Below are 23567 nucleotides of genomic sequence, written 5' to 3'. Positions count from 1 at the left end.
ATATGTATGCGGTAACGACAACACGTGAGGTGGAAAAAAAATGATTAGATGAACAGACATCTGATCATTTTCTTTCACAGTGTGGACATCGTGTGATGGACGGCACTGCGCTGTCATGTGGGAAGTATTATTTAGAATTTATTTATATAATTGTAGATCACAAAGCTTCTCTAAAGGAATTAACAACCATTCTCTAACCAATCATCATATTGTTGAGAGTGTGGCTGCGCGCCCTTGTTTGGAATACGGTAGTTAAAGCTAGATTTAGTGACACGGTATAGCGCGGGAAATCGGAGAGGCGTATTTCATAAACAAAGCTGGGGATTCATGTGTCACGTAACTCTCACTTATGTTGCTTGCTACTGAGGTAGCTTTCCTGGAAGCGCATCATTTATACAATCTGTCTGCTCATCTAATCCTTTTCTTTCACCGCACGTGTTCTTGTAACCGCATGTATACGTATGTCTGTTTTCTCCAACAATGTTTCAGTTGTCATTGTGTGCTGCATCTAGGTGTGTTCCTTTTGTATTTTAATTTTTTCGCGCAACTCAGTAATTACATAATATTTCTTGTTCTTTAAACTGTGTTACCCGTTTTTTACACAAAATGCAGTCATGTGCGAAACCTTCATTGAGACAATTTCAACCTTCTCAATTACGCAGTACTATTCCACAAATAAATTTATTCAAGTAGCATCATGCAATAAAGAGTACACACTAAGTGATTGAATTACACACAAGAAACATGATCGATACTGCTATCACGTTCAACTGTGAAAAACGGAGCTTAACGGTCCCCAAGTTTTTTCACACAGTAGCAAGTTCTAATGCATCATACCATTTTATTTGTCGGCTTGCGTAAAAATATCTACAGTGCTCACGAATTAAAACGTGACATCACATTATTTTGTGTAACTATGTATGCGGATATGCGCAGTTCCTCAAGATAACCACGCGATGTTGCGACATCAGTAACGATAATGTCGCCTGTGATGTACGCATTCCAGTCAAATTTACACTTATATCACCCTGATTGTAGATGGCGGAAACGAAATTACGGGCTATTCTTAAGTTTTTTCATTTGGATCCGTGACATTGCACCCTGTTTTGAAGAATCAAACTAGCAACAAAATTTTAACTGCGTGTCCTTATCAAAACACACGTAAATATAAAAACAAGTGGAACGTAGACGAAGAAAGATAAATTCAAACGCAAGACAAATTAAAACGTGGGCTCATAAATCTCATGACACCCTTGGAGTTGGAGATATGCAACTCTTTTTCATTTGTAATTGCGCAAGTTGTAATTTATCCTTGGTTTTTCCTCAAGCGTTAAAATGAGAAAAATACAACACAAGTATATTTACATCAATATACTTATGAAAAGTACAATGGCACAAAACCAACATTTTCCTGACGTAGATTTTTGATTAAATAGAGCACTGTCTGGATCAAGTGAAAAAAAAAGAAAGTGTTGTCATATCGCTTAAACAAAACAGCCTAATGACGTAACCACGATTAGCATAAAGTTATTTACTCAGCAAGCATGCAATGTGGTATGTTTTCGAGTTATCATAATACTTATGAACAACGTGCGAAGGTAATGAAAATGATGAACTTACCTTAACATTTAACCGAGACTTGTCTATAAAGGAGCCTGTTAATCCTAATAACCTATTCACACCTTAAAGCCACCACGTCCATTTGTACTGCTTTAGGAAGAAGTTTTGAAGGAACGCTTGCCCGAAAGCGTGGGTATCCATTTTCTTCTCGCACGAAAAGTTGACGATCGCCAATCCAGCAGCGTACATACGCACACGCACACAAAAACACTTCCACGTCCGTCCACAATTTCGCCACGTACAGCGAAGTAGATTCCTGAGAGCTGCGCGATTATCTTGTGTAAATTGGAGCAGTAGTTGAACACGAAATAAGAGCAAAAGGAATGAAAATTAACAAACTCGATTAGCACGGCACCCATGACTCCAGCGAGCAAAAAAAGAAACAACAATGACGCGGACGGATACAGTGCACGCAGGCTTGACAATGAATATTGCAATGCACACTACATTACTCCTTGAGATCAATGATTTACGCACTTTTCACTAGAACTAAATTTTCCTGAGCTTATTGGCGAAAGACGTTTCATTTTTTAACTATTATTGACGCAATGTTATTACCATACGACTGAATGTTTGTGCAAACTATTTTCTTCGTCGTTACTTGAAATGGGCCGCGGCACTCTCTTTCCTGCTCTGTCCACAGACTGGTGTAAGCCACGGCAGGGCTTCACGGTGCCTACGTGCGCTCCTTCGAACAACTTTCTCCGAATTGTCCACCCATCCGATGGGCGCCCTTTTTTGTATTTTTTTTACTGTGCGCACCCCTTGCAACCTAGCAGTCAGGCGAGTTTTTTCGTACAATGGACTTCAACTTCCTTCCGCGGGCCCCGAAAGCTGCACGTGCAAGTCCTTTGAGACAGGCATTCCGCGGAGCTGAAATCGCTGCTTCGTGTACGCTGGCTATGAAGACGCGTTTCAGCCGAATTATCATCTTACTTCGCAAGCATTTATAATGATAATAATAATATTCAATCAACCAATAATCAATCAATCATTTTTTAACCTACCCAAGAACAACCATAGGGTCTTTCATGCTGGCGCGCGCGAAAAGAGAACAAAAACAAACAATACATTACAGACTGTCCACAGAAATGCAAATCAATAAAAAGAGCAAAGACGAGCAGTCAAAAAGAAATCAACGCACAATGAAAACAACAAATAAAAGAGTAGATATTCATGGAATGGGACTGAAAAATAATGTAGAATATACATAACCGTGCCGAAGGCTTCCTGAAAGACGGAAAAGGGAAGAATCTGTGCATGTGCAAAGCTACGTTAGGACAGGGCAGCCCTCACTGACAAAAAGAAAATGACTGTAGACTATGAAAAACATAACGAATTAAGAAAGTTGACGTTAGATAGACTCAGTATTCTGTCAAGGATAGAGTGTTGAAAGAAGCTGGCACGTACATGCAACGGTCGATTCTCTCTCGATAACTTACGCGGAGTTTCAAAATTACTACAACCGAGAAGGGCAGAATATCTCACCCTGAACTAGCTTGTAAAGAAATAACAGCTCAGCGCGATTTTGCCGGCCGTTAACTGATGGCAAATATAATATTCTAGCAGTGTTGAAAGGATTCTAGTGAAACGATGAGGGTAAATGCTTATGAAATTTTTCTGGACTCACTCAGTGGCGCTACTGCTAGATTTAGCAGGGCCATTCCAAATCAAATATGCATATGTACTCAAGTTGACGACGACATATCGCGGTGTACAATTTGTAGAAGGCTGTAGGAGAACCGGATTCTCGCGAGATGTTGAGATAACAGGAAGAGAATGAAGGCCTCGCATGGCAGCATATTTAATGCAAGTAGAAAAAATTCAGCATGCTATCAAAAAGAACACCAAGATAACTGATCTCATAAAACTTACATAACGACACAGTATGACAGCATATGAATTCGCTGTTGGACGTTTTGCGAAATACAACAACAACAACAACACCGTTATTAATAATAATAATAATAATAATAATAATAATACACTCATATCATTCTGACATGCCCGAAAATATCTAGCCACATTGAATGAAATGCCAGTGTCCAGGTGCCCATGAATCTCTATACGCGAGTGTACACTTGTCAGTTTGGTGGGTATGTACCGGCATACATATCTTATAAGTGCACTACCGTGTTGGTGTTGAAAGGATATGTTCGCAAGCAGTTTGAATCGTTGCGCGCCTGCACAGCAAGGGGCTGTTTACATAATGTAGAGCTTGGTTTAGGTATCACGCCAGCCCGCAAAAAATGTGTCATACTAATTGTATTCACAAGGCAATGTTTAGGCTAATCCTGATGATGGCACGTGCGCTTTAGTGACCTCGACCAAGTAATGACACACCGACACAAAATAGAGTTTTGTGAATTCGGCAGCCTACGTTAAATGTTGCTATAAAGCTTCAGCATTTCATTACATTGTCCATTAATTATGTATCACATGTGAGTCAGCTGCACCTTTTTTAACGTACATGTCTATGACGTGAGATTTATTTGACGCTTGCAAACATTACACTAAATAATTGTTCACTTGTGCAATCATAAAATTTTCGATAAATTTACTATGTGCACAGCCAGGAACATTGTACGTAGCCAAAGGAAACGCAAGATGTATTTTTGCAATAAATTAGTACAAATTCCATCTTTAATGTAATCATAATGGTGCCTGGAAGTTTCATTCACGTAGGTTCTTTTTGTTTTTAAAAATACTCCCTTAAACATTGCACTGCGCATGCAATTATAGTAAATGGCTGCTGAAAGCAATCGCAGATGAGGGGTCAACAGGATTAATAGAAATCTTGTTATATGAAGGGAGCATATAGCCATCAAAACTTTCAAATAATCAGGAATTTTGTCCACCGATGTGGAAGCTAAAAGCGCATTGAAATTACAATTTCTTGCTGCCACTTTAAACAATGCATTAATGTGAACAATATAAGTTGCATGCATTTTGTCTTCACATAATACTATATAGGATTGCTCTATAATAATAGCGAGGTTCGGAAGCTTCAATACGTTTTGTGACTTGACACGATTCCTTCCTCGTAAAACATGTCTGCTCTTGTATACATTATTTACGTCGTATTAATCGCAACTTATTGTTTCAAACCTAAATGCCATGAAAAATGTACGAGTTAAATTACACGAATGCATGCATATATGCATTCAACTGAGTTGCAACTATCACGTACACAAAGCTGACCTGAAATTTCGGTTTTTCTGCACGGCAGAAACAACATATATATTTAATACTCCTATTGTTATGAAAAATAAGCAGGTCAGCTTTGTGTACAAATTGTTATATATTACAATTCGCATAAAAGTGTGATCAGGGTGCTAAATATATACGTGGTTCATCCCAAATAAGAGAGCACTTCCACATATATCGATCCACTTGATATGTTATATATGGTGTGGCAGTGCCTTATTTGGCCGGATTTGACTCCTTATATGGGCCAACCGCGTCATATATGGCCGTATATAACCCCATACATGAACCGACTCCGCCAGATATACATCCATATATGCTTATATGTGGCCACATATGCTGCCATCTATGCCTATATATGGCCACATATGCTGCCACATATGCTTATATATGGCCAGATATAACTTATATATGGGCCATGTATGGCGTTTCCGTAAGGGTACACAAGTACTGAGATCACATCCCACTGTAGATGCGTTCACAGGAAAAAAATATCTGCACACCAGTTTTATCTAAGCATTTATAAAATATGAATAATTTGGTATACTAAAAATCAAACACCGGGCAGGAATAGATATTAGGAAAAATTCTCCCAGGGTATTGTCCATTACTTACTACGTGTTTTTTAGGTGTCTCCATTCATCATTTATTCAAAATCTCGAACGCAATATTTCCTCTATTCCGATCACTTCTGTTAAAATAGTCCTATTTCATATCTTTTAATCACACATTCTCGCTGAAAAATGTATTAAAATCTCCTACATCCACCAATTCTCGCAAAAGCCATATACGAAAGATTACAAAAAAGAAACTTTTGTTTTAGAATGTCTTCCTTCAATTTGGCGATTCGGCTGGTTAGGGATTCTTCAAAGATTTTAGTATTCGATAAAGAAATTTCCCGTGCAATGCTCTACATCTTTTGAAGAGATAAAATGACCTGGCGATGAGTTGCGAAATTCCTCGCTTTGCGAATGCCAACATTCCAGGGAGGAGAGAGGGAGAGAGACTGGTGGCGCACGTGGAAGGTGAACAATAGTAAGAGGGACAGAGTACACGCAGGGGGCGGAGTCAAAGCTGAGAGTAGAACTGTCATTCGTTGACGGTCCCACACAGCCAACACACGTGTATATGAAAAAATGGCAGCATATCCACGGAGTGAATGATGGATAGTGGGGCGAAGCATCCGTCCGTCCATCAATATGTGTTTGTTACATAAACTCAGAGATCCATATTTATATATTTCAAAGTGATATTTCATGAAAAAAATTCCAAAGCAAAACAGGATAATAATCAATATGCGCATTCAACGAGTACTAGTTGTGCAAACGGGCTTGTTATATACATGTGATGGCTTGCGATTGTTGCACATGGTAATGCCATTCTTCTCAATGCGACTTGTTCGCAAACCCTGACGAAGACCGGTCCATTAGTTGAAACTGTTGGTAATAAAATTAAGACAACCACTAAGTTGTGTTTCTTCTCTTCTCAATTACGTTTGGGCCATTGGAAAGACTTCTTCAGTGTGCATATATCTTTATATATATATAAATATATTATAAAGAGGCGTTTTAGAGTGGCACTCTTTTATAAAACAGGAGAGCGGTCACGACACGTCAAGTGGTAATGGCGGAACTAGCCTGAGTACCCAGCCAACCAAACGTCGTCTTCTTTACCGACTGAGTCATACCCCCTGCCTTTCTGAGTAGCACTCATCTTCACTACACACTAAACAAAAATGACCTGAAATAACCCTAAAAACTGGGTAAACCATTTGTCCTCTAGCGCACTACCTTTCCAGGTTTTTTTTTTACCACCTACGATCGAGGTAAAAATTTACTCTCGTGCTAACTGGGTTTTTGAACGTAGGGAGAGAAGTAATTATTTAACCCAGTGAGGTTTTGCGCGAGTATAGAGAGAGTAAATTTTTACTGCCTTCACAAGGTTTTTGAGGTGATTTCTGGGTTTTATTTCCGGTGGTAAAAAAAATAAAAATTGACGGGTGCATTCGCCCAGAGTCGACAAATTTATGAAATAGCAGAATTGATTGAAATTATTAAACGGCAGAATTGGTGACACATAGATTCACATACAGACAAACACGCACACACAAGAAATGCAGAATAATACACCACTCGAATAGACTGCACGCGTTGCTCAACTACACTTTGACAATCCGGTATATATAGGCACGACTTTTTGACCGGCCCTGTAGTACCGGTAGGCAAGCTCTTTTTTTTGCATTGATTAACAACAGCGGTTGAAGGTGCAAGCGTAATCTTAAGGTGGGCTGCAGGGCACTGAATGGCACACCGACCTTTTATTAAAAATCTGCCCGATCTGACCTTTTTGAGTATCGAATAATTACTTGGCACACCGGGCTCATGGCCCCACGCGTGTTAGCACTGCTGATGCACAAGTCCATAAAATATACCTAAGTACGCACAAACCATGGTAGCTCAATGATTTTCATTGAGCGACGGTGCAAAAACACAGTAGCAGCACGTATTCATCACAACGGGCGTAGAGGAGCGGTGCACGCCTGCACACAAGCTTCTTACCGACGGCGCATTAGGCCTTTTCGTGGAGCACGGCTATCCGATGAAACACAGCTGGCGATCACAGAACACATATCTTGTGCGAATTTCATCGTCATTTCAGACACAAATGAACAGGTGACCGCTATCTTACGGGGACGGGGCGGTGTATGCATACTTCCAATGAAAGACCACCGTCCGGGTTTTTTTCGTGCTCACCAGCAGCCGCTTGTTGGTTCCGTCTGGCTCGTATCGGCTTCGCGCTACATGTTTGAGAACATTTGGTGCATGAGGTCGGCAATTCGGGCAGCACTTTACTCATGCAGATATCGCCTACTGTGGAACAAAATATATGCGATGCTTCTTTCACCTGCCCCGGCGACACACTCCCACTGGTCACTGGCGGCCGCGGCTCGGTGCCGACGGCAGACTGAAGCATTTTGGTTATTGCTTCTCCAGTAGGCAAGCACGGACGATGACACCAGATGGATTTTGTTACCACTGGCAGATATTCGCGATTCGGCTCGGAAGAGAGATATCCGCGACATGCAGGTTCAGAGGCGCTCGGAAGCGCACGGTCGTTTGACGATGTAGGAAACGCGTGAGACCCACCAGCCCAACCAGACACACAGATTCCAAGCTTCTTGCACCGTCTGTCTCCAAGGCCACCGCCGAGCAAAAGCCAGCAATTTGCGAAAATATGCAGGACCAATTTCCTGAGCAGGTTTTCTTTCTTTTTTTTCTTCTTTTCATATCCCCCCCCCCGTCTTTTTTTTTCTTTTTCGTTCACAGAATGCTGTTCACGCTTGTTGTGCTTATGCTGCTCCCAGTTCCAGTGAAAGTGCATTGACTCGAGGTCAGTCCTGAGGCACGGCGATGCCGAAAAAAAAATAAAATATCTGTGGTCCTCGCGTACCTTCAGAATTCACTGAGAGCGTCACAATGGGCGGTACGGGGCAAAAGCCACCGAAGCAGCTGCACCTTGCAATCACGTGGTAATAAACTCTGAAACGCAGGTTAAAAATCACGTTATAGAAAACTCCCTGTGTGGTAAAACAGGATTTTGACATCATTTTACTACTTGCCTGAGAAGTGGTGGTAAAACTATGTCATGTACCATCTTTCACTCCTACAAGAGGTAGTAATATTAAACACAAGAGAGTTTTCAGTGATCATGAGCCACAAAAACCCCAAACTCGGATAGTTTTTGCTTACAGTGTACAGTTTCCTCCCCTCCGGAAAAAAGCAATCCTGGCGACTCATGGGCAGGAGACAATAGAGGGATCGTAATACGGTTTTAGACGGTCTATGTGGACGGTCTCACGTCCACGGCGTCGTTGATCATGGGGCTGCTCAAGCGGCTCCACGATGTAATTGACGGGTGAAGTTTGTTTAACCACACGGTAAGGTCCGTCATACTTGTACATCAGTTTCGTTGAGAGACCAGGGGTGGTTGAAGGGATGCGAAGCCAGACAAGGTCATCTGATGCATAAGAAGCCGGAGGCGTCGGGCTATCGCGGTCTTTCTGAGTAGCACTCATCATCTTCACTATATTATATATATATATATATATATATATATATATATATACTGTTTCTTTTCTTTTTGTTTTTACCAGAAAGCAACAAATTTACTCATTTCGCTAATTTACTAGCTGGCTTTTCTGCAAAGTTGTTTTCCAAACAACAGGTCTCGTTCCTAGACTGTTTTCTTCATCCATTGCATTTTTGCCTTCTACCCCTCCCTTCTCACCACATAGTCATTGTGAGAAGATAAGGGGGTTCAGTCGCACTCACGTGCTTTCACTGAAATAAAATTGGTAAATGTACAGTGAGAAAAAAAAATCGGTCTGGGCTCGATAGTTTTTTTTTTCTTTTCACTGGAAAACAACCTTGCATGAGAGCCTCCTTGAACGTTTCTGCAAATTATCAGTTTTTTATGGAAGCAGTTCTCAAGAACTCGTTACATTGATCTTCCCCTTATTTATTTTGGGGAAATATTGCTGTTTTTTTGTGTAAGCCAAACTTTTGTCAAATCGGTCTGGAGCCGACGTGAGAACTATCTTATCTCCCTAAACAATACACAAACAAGAACCTAGATTTAAGTAAACTATAGTGGCATTCACAGGGAAACAAATATATGAACACTTGATTTAGGTCAGTGTTTATAAAATATATATGATTCGACATATAGTACAATATAGGCTGAATTGGAATAGATAGTAAGGAAAATCTGGCCAGGATAGGGTCATTTATTTATCACGTGTAATTTAAGTGTCTCGATTCATCATTGATTTTAGTTCTCGAAAAATATTTTCCCTCCATAGCAATATTTTCTGTTAAAATAATTTTATTTCACACCTTAAATTAAGGATGTTTGTTTAAAATGTTTAAAAGTGAAAGTGCTACATCAGCGAATCCCCTCAAACACCAGATACTTCAGGTTAAATGAGAAGAAAACTGTTGTTTTAGGTTGTCTTCCTTTAATTTGGAAATCGCGGTAGTTAAGGAGTCTTCGATTGGTTTGCCTACTGACTGGTTTCTTCTGTGCGTGGATGTACTTGTATTGAAACGGGCAAGTGACCTGGCAATGAGTTGCGAAATTCCTCGCTTTGCGAATACCAACATTTATGGAAAAAGGAGAGAAAAACTTGTGGCACACATTGAAGAAGCGCAAAGAAGAAAAATAATACGAGAGATAGGGAACAGGTGGTCGGTCGAGTCAAATCAGAGAGTAGAGCCGTTATTCATTTATAGTGTCTCACAGCCCACGCACTTGGGTATATGCACCGTGCAGTGGTGTTTTTCAATCTGACTGCAATGCCATGACGCAATGACTAGCGGAGAAAAAACGCAATAGTAGGAGGGGGTCATCAAAATGGAACGCGATTCCCGCGTCTCCCCGCCCGCATGAGTTGGAGAATTGCCGCAGGTATACACGGGACCGCGTGCGCGCGTCCGTTTTCTGCGTTCCCCTAATGGCCAACGTCAGCGAACTTAGGATAGACTAGTGCCAGCAACGCAGCTCCCTCTGGTCAGCGGACGGTGCCTACAAAAAGACAACGACTGCCAGGATTGTCACTCGACTTGCCGTGCTTGAAGCAGATGTCATGGACTCTCGCGTCGTCGACGAGTTTCTCTGGCACCTTGGCCAACGGCGAACGCATCTCCCAGTCCATCCCCGGACGGCGGCGCTCATCCTCGAGTTCTGCACCATCGGGGGTGCGAACGGCTACGATGACCTGCTGAACATGGGCTGCCAAGCTACCGAATACTGGGCCTCGGTATTTCGGGAGTTTGATGTCCATGGACACGGTCATTTTGCCAGCCGAGGCCTGGAGGCAGCCCTGAGACGGTGCGGTTGCCCGGTCACCGGGAACCTTTTGGCTTGCCTGTGTGGCGTCTATTCCAAAAACGGCTGGGTTCTTTTCGACGCTTTCGTGAAGGTCTGCGCGATCGTCGGAAGCATGTGCCCCTGAAGTAAATTCAACGCTGCACCACACCAAAGGTCCTTTTCAGGACCACCTTATTTCTGCATTGGTTGACTTCTCTTTCACGATCACTCTCCGTATCACCCTCACAAAATACTCTATACTGTACACTTAGCGTCACTAGGATCAGCTCACTTCTAGTATTGAATATGTATCGTGGCTGGCCCTTTAACGCAGAATTAAAACTGCGATGCAGATACACTGACACTATTTTGCAAGTTTAGTCGCGCTATTTAGGTTTGATATCGTAATTACAGTGTTGGCTAATTTACGTTCACGCGTGTTCACGGTGAACATTTCTTCAGCAAGGTTTAATGAACATAGTCGGTATAGAAACTCTACAGGTTAAAGCACACCAACAGCAGTTTCATGTGGCACACGGAAAGGGGGGGAGGGGACCACCTCGCGAGAAAATCTACTGATAAGCAAGTTCAGGGGTCCAATGCAAATAGAAGGTCTGCACAAACACGGCAGCGCACTGCCCTATCAGAACTGGGGCTGCACGTCTCACAAAACTTACTAATCGGGCCATAATGCAATATGCCCCGTATTATTTCAAGTAATGGGAAAGGGAATTTCGTCGTTTTGTGTGGCAAAGATAAAGATCGTTCCCATGACTTGCTTCAGCTGGTGGATATGTGTGCCCACCTGCTTCAGTTTAAAGAAGTCAGAAACAAGGATACTCGTCACGAGTTTTTTTTTTCTGGGATCAGTTGCTGGACCCGTGTTAGCCAACATCACGGCAAACATTTCTGTGCCAGGTTCCACCACTCAGGTTCCACTCAGGTTCCACTCAGGTTCACCAATTAGTCATGCCACACTGCACTTCTGTCAGTCTAGTCAGGATTACAGACAACTTGGTTTGCTCAATGTACTCGGGTGCACGTTAAAGAACCCTTGGTACTCAAAATTTTCGGAGCCTTCCACAACGGCGTCTCTCAAAATCATTTGGTGGTTTAGGGGCGTTAAAGCCGACATATCAATCTAATCAATCATATGTACTCATGCAAAATCAGTACCTGCTCATAGCATGGGTAGAAATTGTTGTTCTCACCCGTTGCCTTTAGAAACTGCTGAAAAACCCTCGCGAAACTGGAAATTTCCGATTCAGCACACTGCAGAGCCGCGGAAGACAGGTCTTGCTCGATTTAGCCATCTTCGACCAATACATGGTTAACTTGTTTTCGTAGCTCATTGCGGCATCAGTTATCTGCCCGCCACAACTCGCTGTCTTTATCTTTCCCGTAGTAGACGCGCTAACCGAGCGAGATAACTGAGCGTGATCCAAGTTCCAACATCATTGAGCGAGGGGTGAGAAGGAGCAGAGGCAAGCGCTACCTGCGAAGTAAGGAATAGAATAATCACAAAAAAAGAATAAGAAAAGACACTTAATCAAGAAGCAGTTCTTTACAGGGGCACCAATTTTTCTTTTGAAATACTTGTGAAAGCTAATACATGCAAACATTCACATTAGGCTCGCTTCGTTCAACCGGATCCTAGAATTCCCGGCAACCACTACGAGCGTTCATATTTTTTAAAGCCGGAACTAGCGCTTAGTTTCTGGAGCCTGATAAAGAGTTCTCGCGCAAGATTATTGTATTGCGCTGTGAGCAAGTGACGTGGTTAAACTAATCATTGGCTCGTAGAACTTGGCTTTCCAGTGATTAAAAGAAGGCATGAGACACACGTGCAACGGGAGTGGGAGAAGAATGTGGCAGGGGAAAAGAGGTGGCGGTGGAGTCGAGAAGTTAGGGGTCATTGGTTGACAATAGTATGCAACCAACCGCTACAGAGGTGCTTAAAAATTCAACGGCTATTTCGTTTGTCATTCGACTTGTGATTTTACCAGCATTGAGTGACGGTCCCTGACCTGGTGAACGAGCTTCTTCGGCGTCTATAACTACGGCGAAGACACCACTTGTGATGCCTCGCATGGTGGCGCTAGTGCTGCAGTACTGCGCCATGACGAGATCCTGCGACTGCGTTCAACTGTTGGACATAGCCTGCGAAAGTTTCGAGTCCTGAGCGACCGTACAAAGGCTACGTTTGGGCTATCTTTTCAGCGACAACAACCTACCGGAAGCCCTGCGAGCTTTCAATATCCCTATCAACGGCCATTTGTTCACTTGCCCCGCCGTGGTGGTCTAGTGGCTAAGGTACTCGGCTGCTGACCCGCACGTCGCGGGTTCGATTCCCGGCTGCGGCGGCTGCTTTTCCGATGGAGGCGGAAATGTTGTAGGCCCGTGTACTCAGATTTGGGTGCACGTTAAAGAACCCCAGGTGGTCAAAATTTCCGGAGCCCTTCACTACGGCGTCTCTCATAATCAAATGGTGGTTTTGGGACGTTAAACCCCACAAATCAATCAATCAACCATTTGTTCACTTGCCTATGCACCAGACAAACATGCAACAGCCGGTTTTCGCTCGACGCCTTCGCGCACCAGGTTTGCGCCGTCATAGGAAACGTGTGCTTCTGATTTGGTGCAACGCAGCTCCACTCCAAGGGCTCCTTTCCGGGCCAACCAAATTTTCGCTTTGGCTAAGTACTCGATTCACAATCCCTCTCCTTGTTACCCTCACAGCATGCTCTCAAGTATAATTTAGCTTTGCTACGTTTGTTTGACTTGTCTCACAGTTATTAGTATAGAGGACTAACAGTGGCGCCATTGTGCGGTTGCCTCCGTGGGACCTACACGTCTGCATGCTTCCGCAAACTCTCCGCTTGGTGTGCAGGTGCTCTAGCTTCTTTTTTTTTCTTTCTTCAACTTCAGTAATACTGTTCGTATTCACTGGGACAAAATCAGTAAAATACTCCTATACGTTTGTTACTGACTGTTTGAAATGCGATAAAGAACTTCGGAAAAACGATGGGTTTCACAAATTAATCCGACAATTTACGGCCAGCGTCTGCTACGTCAACGACACAAGTTGCTGTGGCTGAGCGCGCTGCTTATGTAAATGGTAAAAAAAAAAAACATTTGCGTGCAAATGTAACCCACTCAGCACGTGCTCGAGACATACAAAAGCCACCAGGCCTGCGCGCAAATCTCGGCATAGTCACAGCGAAAGCTGGAACACCGGCTTTTTATACTCTTTTCTTTTAGCGCTACAACTTTACCGCTACAAGTAAACTTGTAGGATACCCATTATGCAATAAGTAGTCATTTTTTGTGTAGCACTGTGCAAGTAGGGAGGCAATCAATATGTCATCCTACGTCAGAGAGGCGTTGTAGCCGCTGCACACTTGCAAGTAATTTTGTGCACTTTGGTATTCTGTCGCTGATGGCGATGAAGAATTGTGCGTACCGCAATCGTAATGAGTTGTTACACTTTCACGACACCGTCGTTACGCATTTCGCATAGATTGATATTATATCTCACGCTATGCGTCCGCATATTATACGTGGTAGGAGTACCCAGAGAGCTGATTCCGCTCGTCTGGGTATCGGCTCACCAGGGGCTTAAAAAGAACGAGAAGGGTCATTCGGTCGCCTGAGGTCTCACCTACCGGCCGACCCTTTGAACCTCCGAAGTTACCGAACAAATCGGAGAAGATATGCGCACATGCCATGAAATCGTCGGACACTACAGGCTCAATCGTCAAGTACACCCGAGAGCGGACACTCACTGGAAAAACTAGGCTTTGTTTCGAAAGTAACAAATAGGGTTTTTCCAAGCCCCGCATTTTACAGCAAGTGCAACCCATAGATTTCTGGTCCCAGTGTAAATTTTGTTCTGGGGGAGCGAATTCGGGCCACATGGCGTGGAAATGTCCGAGTGATAACGATGGTTCCCACACTAGAATCCTGGAAGGCCCTGCTCCGCGGCCCAGACACCAACGTCCAGCGCGACCTAATCAGTCAAGCCCTTGCTGCTGCAATGTTTCAGGGCTTCCGGCCGACAGCTAGGGGCGACGGGCCTAGCCTGAAGTAATTGATTGACTTTTAATAAAGTTTTCTTTATATCTCTCTCAAAGCATGACGGGGCTTTGAGACACGTGGCAACAGTGGTTGCCATGCTTCTCCATGAAGCGCATGCAGGTATTTCAAGGTGGTTTTCGCGCATCCTGTTAATTTATTCTTGGGGCGTAACAGATATGCACAGGATTGACGCCTCTTTCGAAGTTTTGTTTATAGCGGCTCTCTATTTAAATTCTCTATTTTTTGTGCATACGGTGATCGTAAGTGTTGCACGGGGATCGGCAAGCTGAATCCTGGGCGCGTGATAACAGCGAGGGGGAACGCACTTGCTTTGATGATCAGCAAAGCAGAAATAGAACAAGATCGCGTGAATGCTTATAAGAAGAGAAGCAACTAATTAGGTACCTACAACAATTTGTTGGCGTGCAGCACATACACTCTTACTCATGCCCCGTGTAATGTGTTGACTGTGCAACAAACTTAGGAAAAATGGTCTCACTTTCTGTCTATATCTTGAACGTCAAGCATAACATGATTAAGAGTGGAGCTACCATTTGGTACTGCGCTATTGAAATTGGGAGAACATGTTTATGGAGGCGCTGCACACATCTTCTTGCTGCACTCATCATCCTTACCAACTGGCTGCTTAGATCATCACAAGTTCATTTTGCAAGAGAAAATGATAAAATGCCAGTTAGGGGCCGCGTCTACAAGGCACGCTAGCAGCTGAAGCTGCTGCATGGCCTGTCTTTCGCGAGTGACAAACGCGTCGCTCACTGAATGCCGGCTTCGCTAACAGCCTCGCAGGTTGTTATAACAACGGTACGTTTGTTTATTATTATTTTGAAGTTTCCATACCTTGACGATAGGTTCGCTGCTCACTGCAGTCTGATAGACGCGCGTCGCTGTTACTTTATCTGGTCGATGGCGTCCCTTGAGGAAGCCGAGAAGTGTCCCCACCTAAACTGTTTGTATCTAACACCACGGTGGTATTACCCCCTTCGCGAAGACGTTTTGGCTTCCCTAACCCTCGCAACGCCAGTGACGGCGGGGAGAGGTACGCGTACACTAATGGGAAGCGTGCTGCGACGGTGCCCCACCCGTCGGCGCCATTGTGTGGCAAGCAGCCATGCGCGGTCTACATTGTCGGCGCCGTGAGATTCTCAAGGCACGTGGATCTCGCGCACCCGCCGGATCGCGGATCCCACAGAGTTTCTTAAAATTAACCAGAGGGAACTCTGGCATTGTGATCGTTCAGCGACCATGGGAATCACGGTTAGTACTCAGATTTTCCTAGTCTTCGTACTTGCTGGTGGCGAATAGTACTTGCGTCTTCGTTTATTGCTGGTTTCGGTTTTGTTTTGAAGAAAAGAATGAACTCTTTTGAACTTCGTGAACCGATTTGAAATGGTAAGCCTAAATGAATAAGGTGTTGAAGCGCAACCGCAGAACATTTGCTGATTTTCGTTTCGTGTGCAAACAGCTCCAAGCCACATGAACACACACGGAGCCATAAATACGAAGATTAGACAAATACGTGTACTCCCATCACTCCCATGCTTGCTGAAGCGCCATGCGTTGCAGCTGCGATAGACGCTAGCGCCAGAGTTCCCCTTAGTGTATAACAAGGAGGATATAAAAACCTGCTGGAGTGGAAGCCGTCTATGCTTACCCATGGGAGCGGGTGAAGCCGCGTCGAGCCGCCGGCGGCCATCTTGGAAGTGGCAAGAAACAGCCGAGTACAGCTGCGCTCGCACTTATCTAAGCAGGAGGTGCAGTATCTCGCGTCTTCAAAGCAAAAAAAAAAACAGTTGCGTCAGGTTGTAAGCATTTATTCTTTGCTTTTTGGTGGCGAAATGGCCTACGAAAACGCTTTGAGAAACTCGAAAATGGCAGAAAAAAGACAATCACACAAATATTAAAAATATATGCGAACAGTATAGCCGAAACGAGCAGTGCGGGGAGACTCACTGATGTTTGAAAATGATCATTCTTGAAATAACTGGCCTGACCCTGTCCTTGATGATGTTGCGGTTTCTTTCTTTTGTCATATGGTGGATGCGGATTTTCACATACAGCTCCGCAACTTTTTTGCACAAGCTGTAGATATGATTGTCGAGGGGATAAAGGTCAAGAATGTGCTGCTCTAGCTTCTGAAACCATTTTTCCTCTACAGACAGTCATAGCACTTCCAAAACGAGAGGCTTTGACTGGGAGTTAACTGCTTGAAGTGTGCCACACTCAATCTGTAGCCGTCGCAGACCCTTTTGAACGGCTTCACACAAGCCAATGACATCCTTGGACGGGGACACAAGCCCACCTCTGTTTTTCTGCTCAACTAGGGGAACTAGCTCATCTGAGTACAGGGCTGCAATGCACTCTTCGCATGTCAATGTCTTGCACACTTGGCGTACAACGAAGCCTGCGATATAAGGCACCACCGCAACAACTACAGCATAAAGGTTTTCGGGGTGCGTGTAGTCGTGGTCATCGTGAGGCTCCAAGATCAAGGACCTGCGCATGTCTGTGAGCGCGCTCGTTGCGTCTACCTGGGCGACAACAGTAGTGGCATTCAGGATGGAAACCATGTCTTTGGTGCAGTTTCCCGAGCTAGAAGACGTCACGTGCAGTTTCCCGAGCTAGAAGCGTGCGAAGGAAAGCACAAAGTTCCAACAGTTAGATGTGTAGTGAAGAAGAAGAGCTTCAGCGGCATTTCTCGGCGCATCAGGGGCATCGCCATCAGCATAAGCTCGTGCTTGCTGCGCTTGGCCGGACGCTGCTGACTGCTTCGCTTTCTGCGTTCTGCGCTGCAAATAAACCCCGTTACAAGTGGTGGATTCTGCTGGGTTTCGATCACCCTGGAGCTTCGGAATCGCATTTTACCATCAATTATGCCTACCGACGCAAGCGCCGCTCCGACTCCTCCACCGGCACCGCCTACTGTTCTCTGCGCCGGTTCTCTGCGTCTGCGAGATCCCCCTGTATTCTCAGGCACAGAAGACAAGGACGTTGACGACTGGATTTCAATGTACGAGCGAGTGAGTACTCACAACAAATGGGATGACACCGCCAAGTTGGCCTACGTCTCTTTCTACCTGTCGGACGTGGCCAAGCTGTGGTTCATAAACCACGAAGCGGAACTCCCTACATGGTCAGTCTTCAAAACGAGCCTCACACAAGTTTTCGGGTGGCCTGAGGTACGCAAACGCCGTGCCGAACAACGCTTACATACTCGGTCCCAGCAGCTTGGTGAGAATTTCACAAGCTATATTGAGGATGTTCTGGACCTTTGCAAGCGAGTGAACGAGTCAATGTCCGAAGAGCTTAAGATCAAACATATCATGAAGGGCATTGAGGACGACGCTTTCCAAATGTTGCTTTCTAAGAGTCCTCGCACTGTCCTAGAACTGACCGAGTTATGCCAGAGTTTTGACGAGTTGCGCAGGCAACGTCTTTCCACCCGACGTCCCTCGGTGCTCGAGGACTCTTCGTCCAGCCTTTCCACCCTTGGCATAGGAGAAGACTATGCCCCTCTTCTCTCCAAGATCCAAGAGTTCATCCGCGCTGAGGTCGCTCGTCAGCTCTCTTTGATGTCCTGTGTACCCGATCAACCACGCAGATCGCCGTCTACACTCCGCGACTTCATTCAAGACCAGGTCGCACAAGTTCTTCCTCCCGCCCGTGAACCTCCCCCAGTCGCCGCACCTCTCACGTACGCCGAAGCCGTTGCTCGACCTCGACAGCCTGCGTTCCAGTCAGCGCCTATGTATTCGCCGCCGCCCTTTTCGCCGCCGACCTATTCACCGCCGACCTATTCACCGCCGACCTATTCACCGCCGCCTATGCCGATACCACCTCAGCCGCAGTTTTCTGCCCCCCAGCCGCAAGTCGGAGTCTACTCCGACCAATGGCGGACCTACGACAACCGTCCCATATGTTTTTCTTGTGGTGGTGTTGGCCACGTGGCACGTTATTGTCGTCGTCGCCAGGCTGCCCAGAACATTCGACGAATGCCCTCTTTCGACCCTCAGTTTTCTTCTACGCCTTCAAGCCCTCCTTCCTCTTCCTTTCCTTCTGATCGTCCGCACGGCCCGACCCGCCGCTCCCCATCTCCACGTCGACGTTCGCTTTCCCCTATGCGTCGCCGTTCCGGACCCACCGACCAGGAAAACTAACGGCCGCAGTTCCCGAGGCACGAACTGCGTCCCCGTCGCCATGCACAAGTCCTCGCCCCTGTCCAGCTAACGTCATTGAAGTGTCAGTCGATGGTATCGTCGTCATGGCGCTTGTTGACACCGGAGCCGCTCTATCCGTCCTGTCCATGAACCTGAGCCGCAAACTCCGCAAAGTTCTGACGCCATTATCCGGCCTCTCTCTTAGAACGGCTAACGCAGAAAGTGTAACACCTCTCGCAGCCTGCACCACACGAGTCGTCATCGAAGGGATTGTGTATATCGTCGAATTCGTAGTGCTGCCCTCGTGTTCCCATGACATGATACTCGGCTGGGACTTCCTTGCGAATAATAATGCCGTCATTGACTGCTGTCGCGCTGAACTTGAGCTATCTGCACTTCCTGATGTTGACGCTGTCGAAGCCTCCCTGCCGTGTTATAAACTGTTTGTTTCCGACGACACCACCGTACCACCGCGCTCTTCTCTGCTGGTGACTGTGTCGTGTGACGCTATTTCCGACGGTGATGTTTTATTTACGCCCTCTGCCCTGTTCATTCAACGGAAATGCTCTCCACTGCCCATTGCTCTCCTTACTCTCCACCATGGCGTCACGAAGACGCTCGTGTACAATACGCTAGAAGGGCCTCTACCTTTATTCTATGGTGAATGTCTCGGTAACGTGCATCCGATCGACGCCCGTCACATTTTTGACGCTCCATCTAGTTTACTTTCTACGGACCTCAGCGCACTTATTTCTGACTCTGTTGTTGACCAGTCACTCCTTGACGCTCTTCACCGCTCCATCGATGTCGCAACGTCTTCGTCAGAACGAAGCCAGTTAGTGAACCTGCTGCAAAAGTTTCGTACTTCTTTTGACAGCCACGCTTCTGGCCTCAGTCGCACATCGAACATATCTCACAAGATTGACACAGGAAGCCATACGCCTCTACGGCAGCGCCCCTACCGAGTCTCAGCGTCGGAGCGCCGTGTTATTGACGACCAGGTTGCTGACATGCTCCAGCGGGGTATTGTACAGCCTTCTAACAGTCCCTGGGCGTCACCGGTCGTTCTCGTTAAGAAGAAGGACGGCTCCATTCGGTTCTGTGTGGACTATCGACGTTTAAACAAGATCACCCGCAAGGACGTTTACCCGTTACCTCGAATAGACGACGCCCTTGACTGTTTGCAGGGAGCAGAATACTTCTCTTCGCTGGATTTACGGTCTGGATACTGGCAAGTTCCTATGGAAGCATCTGACCGACCGAAAACAGCATTTGTCACACCTGATGGGTTATACGAGTTTACCGTTATGCCTTTCGGCCTTTGTAACGCTCCAGCCACTTTTGAAAGAATGATGGACGCTATTTTACGAGGCCTCAAGTGGAACACATGTTTATGCTACCTCGATGACGTAGTTGTCTTTTCCACCGATTTCGACACCCATTTAAATCGTCTCGAGCACGTCCTCACACGTCTCACCGACGCCGGCCTTCAACTCAACCTCAAGAAGTGTCGTTTTGGTGCTCGGCAGCTCACCATTCTTGGCCACGTCGTATCGCGGGACGGCATACTTCCCGACCCCGCCAAGCTTCGAGCAGTCGCCGATTTTCCGAAGCCAAAGAACTTGAAGGAACTTAGAAGTTTTGTCGGCTTGTCGTCATACTTCCGACGCTTTATTAGAAATTTTGCTTCCATATGTGCGCCCCTTACGGACCTTCTTAGCGGCGACAAGGACCTTTCCACCTGGTCACCAGCATGCGACGATGCATTCACCAAATTACGCCACCTGCTGACTTCACCACCCATCCTCCGCCACTACGATCCTGCCGCTCCCACGGAGGTTCATACTGATGCCAGCGGTGTTGGACTTGGCGCTGTGCTCGCGCAACGAAAGGCAGGGTTTGATGAATATGTCGTCACCTACGCAAGCCGTACTTTGACGAAAGCCGAGGCTAACTACTCCGTGACCGAGAAAGAGTGTTTAGCTATTATTTGGGCCCTTGGAAAATTTCGCCCCTACCTGTATGGCCACGCATTCGACGTCGTCACTGACCACCACGCCCTTTGTTGGCTATCCACACTTAAAGACCCTTCCGGACGACTTGCTCGCTGGGCGCTCAAACTTCAGGAATACGACATCCGCGTTATTTACAGATCTGGTCGTAAGCACACGGACGCCGACGCCCTTTCTCGCTCACCCATATCGGATAAAGGTGTTTGCCTCTCTTCCCTCGAGCCTGCACTTGCGTCATCCGCCTTGCGCAACATGACGGTGGAACAACGAAAGGATCCCTGGATCAGTGGCCTCATAAGCATTCTTTCTGATCCTCTCACTCCTTCGCCGTCTCGCGCTCTCCGCCGCCAGGCTAGCAACTTTTGCCTAAGGAATGATCTTCTTTATTGACGCAACTACCTTTCTGACGGTCGCAAGTGTCTCCTTGTGATACCCCGCCATCTTCGAGCTGCCATCGGCGAAGCTTTTCACGCGGACCCACAGTGCGCCCACGCAGGCCTCTTCAAGACATACGCTAGGCTTCGACTCAGATATTATTGGCGTGGCATGTATAACTACGTGCGAAAGTTCATTCGCTCGTGTGCTCAGTGCCAACGACAAAAGTTACCTTCCGGGCAAGTCTACCCGTCACAACCTCTTCCTTGTCCTAGTCGACCTTTTGATCGCGTCAGCATTGACATTTACGGACCACTACCATCAACTCTAGCTGGCAATCGCTGGATTATTGTTGCGATAGACCATCTGACACGCTATGCCGAAACAGCCGCGCTGCCGACTGCCACAGCCCGTGACGTTGGAACGTTTCTGTTGCAACGTTTCATTCTACATCATGGTGCCCCTCGCGAGCTCTTAAGTGACAGAGGCCGTGCCTTCCTTTCTGACGCCTTGAAGGCATTACTCAACGAATGCCGAATCGTGCACCGCACAAGTACAGCGTACCACCCTCAAACAAATGGCATGACGGAGCGCTTCAACCGTACTCTTGGCAGTATGCTGTCGATGTACGTCGCCTCTGATCATTCAAATTGGGACCAAGTTCTTCCGTTCGTCACCTACGCGTATAATACTGCCGTACAAGCTACTACTGGGTTTTCGCCATACTTTCTTTTGTACGGACGAGAACCTTCAAATACAGTAGACACTATTCTTCCTTATAAACCTCATGAGTCCGAAAGTACAACTCTGTCCGAAGCTGCCCGACATGCTGAAGAATGCCGCCAGCTTGCCCGCTCTTTTTCTACCGAGGACCAGTGGCAGCAGCAATCCCGCCAGACTGGGGACCGTTCGGCTCCAAACTTTCCACCTGGTTCATTAGTATGGCTTCGGGCACCTGCTACCGCGCCTGGCCGCTCCGCAAAACTTCTTCCCAAATACATCGGGCCATACCGCGTTGTAGAGCGAACGTCACTCGTCAACTATATCGTGGAGCCCATCATCCCATCCACAGACCTACGCTACCGCGGCCGCGACACTGTCCACGTCTCTCGTATCAAGCCATATTACGACCCATTAGTCGTTTCTTCTCCCTAATCCGCCAGGATGGCGTCTTTTTGTGCGGAGGGCGATTGTAGTGAAGAAGAAGAGCTTCAGCGGCATTTCTCGGCGCATCATGGGCATCGCCATCAGCATAAGCTCGTGCTTTCTGCGCTTGGCCGGACGCTGCTGACTGCTTCGCTTTCTGCGTTCTGCGCTGCAAATAAACCCCGTTACAGATGTTATACTTGTTTTTCCACCTTGCGCTTTTGTTATGTCCGTGCGTTGTCTTATGCACGGGAACACTGGAATTAGGATAAGTCACAGACGGTTCGCCCGGTCAGTTCCACTTACCAAATTTGCAAGTAAAACCATTGTCCTTCAGTACAGTTTCTCGTTTGCCAGGAGTACTCTAGATATGATGGGGCTATTCGTTATTCTTTACTCGACCTTCTGAAACAACGTGGGTTCCACCAATTTTGCTTCGCTCAGAAAACAAAAAACTGGTGCTCCACGGAAATGACAGCCACAACTGCGCCTAAAACGGCTCTGCTTACCGTGCAACATTCATTTAGTATGTACACACAGGTAAACAAGCACAGAGAAAAAAAAAGGCGAGATCAAGCTGGTGAGTTCAACCTAGCAGGGCACAGCAGCTGCTACAGCTGCCATCGGCCATGCCACGTTGAATAACGCTGTTCTTGTCCTTTCAAAGCGAGATGACCAAAAAAGTGCAAAAGAGCTAACAACCCTGTCATCACCACCGTTCATACTGACGTCAGTCTAGTTGGTTTCTTGTTACGATCATCGGCGCTTCGGTTTCATTCCGTCTGTAAGTTTGTTAGAATGAGATAGCTGCGTAATTCTTGCCAGACGCCGATATTTCGAATTCTCAAAGCCCTATTCGCCTTATCAAGGCAGTAGCCGCAGGTACGGTGACTGGTTTTTATAGCGCGCTACCTCGAGGGATACTTTGGCACTGAAATATCCTTTTCGCACAACATCTTCGTATATTTAGAGGCATAATATACGATACACGTTTTTTTTTTTTTGCTGAAAAGAACTAATTGTTGGGGGACCGTTTCATGGGCGCTTCACCACGTCTCCCGCCACAAAAAAAAAGTTTTAAAGGCCG

This window comes from Rhipicephalus microplus, chromosome 7 (genome assembly GCF_043290135.1).
Source record: "Rhipicephalus microplus isolate Deutch F79 chromosome 7, USDA_Rmic, whole genome shotgun sequence".
NCBI classification, from domain to species: Eukaryota; Metazoa; Arthropoda; class Arachnida; order Ixodida; family Ixodidae; genus Rhipicephalus; species Rhipicephalus microplus.
The sequence above is the reverse complement of the archived record's forward strand: the minus strand, read 5'-3'. Positions refer to the sequence as shown.